The following is a 4,609-nucleotide window of genomic DNA, read 5'->3' on the forward strand; positions in this document are numbered from 1 at the left end:
GAATCACTCTGCTCCATCCAGGTGAGGGGACAACATTTTATTGTATTTATTTTTATAAGTGATTTTCTACCTATGTTGAGAGATACTATTATTCATTTTAGTGGCACATTGCCTTTTAAATATTTTAAATATTAAGTGAACATAATTGTGAGCACAGGTAGTACCAGGTAAGGCAAAAATGTGGAAGTGGCATGATTAAAGTTTGGAGATCACTGCTCTAACAAAATGAGACTCTTCTTCCACCTTTGGACTCACACATTTCCATCTCCATGTGCCAGTTTCTCCTAGTTCCTGTGCACGAAATGGTTTGGCTTCTCTACTTACTGAATTTCTGGTCCATTTTGGAATGTCTCTGGAGTCCTTTCTCAAGACTTCAGTTCAAATGTCTCAAGAGTCCTTTCTGAGGATCTTCTCCAATCCACATAGGCTGGTCCAGTAACTTCTTCCTCTCTATTTAAATGCACTTCATTTCTCCTTTTTTTTGAAAGAAAACTGAGCAATACAAGTTTAAAAATATAAGACCCCCCACATTCTTACTATCTTGGTAAAACTATCTTAATTTTTATATTCCTTTCTATGTAGCTCCATGTATCTGAATCTGAATCCAACTTGTATTATATTTGGTTAGAGATCTGCCTTCTCCAAGTCCTGCAATATTGTGACTCCCATAGGTCATTGTTATCCACCTATTCATCTTTGCTCGGTGCCTACCATGACCCTGAACACAGAACCCGACCTAACAAATTAATATTGTCCTGATTTGAGTAGTAATATATAAGATGAAAAACACTTTCATTTTGGAGACTGTTCTCATTTTTCTTGCTATTTCTGTGATTCGCCCCTTTAGTCCTGTGCCTTTAAAAAGAAAACCACCTATATGTACTTTTGGTTTCTGATACCTGGGGTCTGATTGAAGGCTGAGACATTATTAGCCTTAGTGGTAAAGGAGAGCTTGAATTTTATGCCACAGTTTTTTTCCCCCCAGGAATTTAAATAATGCTTGATTGTGCTGATGTTTCATTGTTGAGAACTACTAGAAAATCACTGAACTGTTGGCCCATGATTGTAAGAAAAGAATTCACAGACATGTTTTTAAAAAGGGCTGAGAAATAGCATGATGATTGCACAGAGGATAGAAGGCCAGTGACTCTTGCTTTAAGGCTAGCAGGGGCCTGAAAAAAATAAAAGTTCCTCTGAATTATTTATCATGTATTTTATTCTTTATATGGACTTGAAATATTTTGTGATAAAATAAAAATAAGTTACACTTTATGGCAGGCCAATGTAAAATAATTTTTAATCTCGTGTGATAGTAATCATGTAACAAATGATTTGGGCAATCATGAGTATCTATGGGCCTTGGTTTTTCATTTGTAAAGGAAAGAAATAGAATTTCAAAGCACTTATGAATGTACAACGACTAACATAGACATTGGCTCAGTAAATGACAAATTAAATGGCTAAGAACTTTATTCACAATAGGCATATAGCTTTTGTATCTATGTCATCAGAATGACACGCCAACGTTTTACTATTCTCAGGATGCCCTGTTGCATGCAGTAACTCCGATTTTCTGTATCAGAGTATTATTGTGGTCAGGAAACAGTGGTAGTATAAAAATACACCTTTGAGACTTAAATAATTAGTATATGTATTTACTAGGTGCAAATGAATGTTATGCCTGAACTCTCTAAATCTGTTTACTTATTTTTAAATTGAGACAATAACGATTATCTCATGGGCTTGTTTGGATGAGTAGTTCTCAAAGTGTCATCTCAGGACACACAACATTGTAGCATCTGGGCGCTTAGCAAAAATTCTCAAGCCCCCATCAGACCTGCTAAACCAGATACTCTGGGTCTGAGGCCACATAAGCAATCAGTATCTTTTAAAAAACAAAACCCTTCAGGTACTTTCGATGCACATTAAAGTTGGAGAACCACTGGTTTGATGGAAAGGAACACACAGAAGCACACCCTTATATGGTATATTTCTACCTTATAGCTGTAATAGATGTAAATAACTTGAAGAGCACATATATTAGTAAAATATAGTTGAATAAATAGTAAATGGCAGTTTGGAGTATTTATCACCTTTTCTTTTAATATAACTTATTTACTTTTACGTACATATAATTTAATTTCCAATAATGGCTGTTTTACCAACTAGTTAGCAAGTTCCGGAAAATTCGAAAGTTCTCCTAAACCTGTATGGGCCAGCTTGAGCATACCACTCTGGTACTAATAATAATATTTTCCTTTTTTATAGTCTTAGTTTTTTACCCCGTAACAGGTAGAATATCAAGCTCACAGATGTACTGGAGAGGAAGGGGTTCATGGCATTCTAAACCCAACCTACTGTCTCAAGAGGAGCTGCAGAAGATACTTTAAGGAGGGAGCTTAGCCTAGAAGATGTGGCATGCTAGTAAGTTGAATCAAGCCACCAGCATTCAACTTAAATAATTTTTCTATCCAAACTGATGAATTATGCCACAGAATATGATTGCACTACACAAGAATCCATATCCCTCATTGTGTTATGGAATGTGTTCTAACTCCTCAATGATAATGGAGGTCAGTCCATTCCTAAAATGGAGATTTCACCATCCTATGCAGAGCAGTTGCCTGCACATTCAGAAAGATGCAGAGCATAGCCATGTACTCAGCATGTTCAAAGATCTGTGGTTAAAATAGATATATCAAATGCAAAGTTGAAAAGCTGTCCCCAGTTTCTCCAGAAAATATCCTCATTATATAAAGAGTCAAAGAACCAGCAGAACAGAAAAACCATGGGTTGTCTAGCAGGCATGAGCTTAATGTCTTCATCTCAAAACCCAGCTTCTACTAGATTCCTTTCAGCATCAGTATTTTACTTGTTAGAGATAGTAAACAAACAAACAACAACAATAACAAAAAACAAAATCAAAAACCAAAATCCAGTAAGGGTTCATCATCATAAAAGTATTGGGCAAGATATGTAAAATTACAAGATATGTAAAACTGAAATAGAGTCCTCCAGCATTTATTTCTCCTTGTGAAGTTCTTAAACAAGAGAAGAAAGGGCAAATCAAGGCAAATTCACTCTTTCTTATTAGCCAGATATTTTCTTCTAACTATCTAGAAGGAGCTAGGAGGGACTACATTTTTCCACTTTTAAGCAAGTTCAAGTAGCTGCCAACCAAGCACCATCCTTCCCCTGACATGGGAATAATAAGACTCTCTACATGATGGGGTTGCTATGAAAATTAAGTGAAAAGATGCAAGTAAAGCATTCAGCCTGGAGTCCCAATGCCTGTCATATAGTGATTGCTCAATAGTGTGAGGTTACAGAGGATACCACAGTGTCCACGCCAAAGGTGGCGTAGGTTCCCCCAGACCTTCCTAGGCTAACACAGTAGTTACAAGCTTCATAGTCACCTGGTAGAGAGGCCCTTCAAAAGTGGCAAGAAGAAACAAAGCTTGGATTACATAAAACAATTTTAAGCCTTTTACCACTCACGTGCAGTGTTGTAAAAGGAGCCACAGGAGGAAATTGAGAGGATGAAGAGGAAGAGGAGGAAGAAGAGGAAAAAGAGCGTTCATCCCATTGTGTTTTAATGACTTGTTTCCTTATTTCTCTCACAATTCAATAGTAAAACTGTATGAAAAGGGACCTCTTCTTATCTTTAGGTATACTTCTGGCACCTGACTCAGTCTCATATATAGCCAGTACTCATTAGATATTTATTCACTGATGGAGTAAATGAATGACAAAAGTTAATGTCCAGAATTAGATGCATAAAGGTTATATCAAATGATTGCATTTCCCAGTTTGAGCTGATGTTTTGTACTTGTGTCAGGGTAACCCCCAAATATGACAAATCTTGATCATACTCATGGTAGGAGAAACAACATTGATCATCTATTTAAAAAAAGTATAAAATTCATTTTTTCATATATCTGAAGTTCTCAATCTAGTGCTCCCTTTGAAGGCAATAAATAGCAGATACATAAATATTAGCATTATTGCAATTAAGATGATTGTCTTAGTCTTGTGCTACTATAACAAAATACCTGAGACTGGGTAATTTATAAATAATAGAAATTTGTATATCACAGTTCTGGAGGCTGGAGGCTTGTCCAAGATCAAGGTGTAGGCAGATTCTGTGCCTGGTGAGGGACAAATCTCTCCTTCCAAGATGGCGTCTTGTTGCTGCATCCTCCGGAAGGGACGGATGCTATGTCCTCACATGGTGGAAGGGACAGAAGGGACAGAAGGGTAGAAAGGGTCTAGCTAGTTCCATCAGCCCTTGTATCAGGCACTAATCCCAGCCAGGAGGCCGAGTCCTCATGGCCTAATCACATTTTAAAGGGCCCACCCCCTAATACTGCTGCATTGAGAATTTAAGTTTCAACATGAATTTTGGAGGGAAAATAAACACTCAAACCAAAGCAATGATGTTTGCAAATTACTCCAAACATTCACATATGCTATTGTTATCTGGCAAAATGAATTGACAATTTTATATTTCAGAACTGTACATAAAACAGACAGAATATATATTCTCATGTTTTACTATGAGGTAATACTAAAATTAGAAAAGAAAGATCATATTTCTATTTTAATTATT

This window comes from Propithecus coquereli, unplaced genomic scaffold (assembly GCF_000956105.1).
Source record: "Propithecus coquereli isolate 6110/MARCELLA unplaced genomic scaffold, Pcoq_1.0 Scaffold18, whole genome shotgun sequence".
In the NCBI taxonomy this organism is placed as follows: domain Eukaryota; kingdom Metazoa; phylum Chordata; class Mammalia; order Primates; family Indriidae; genus Propithecus; species Propithecus coquereli.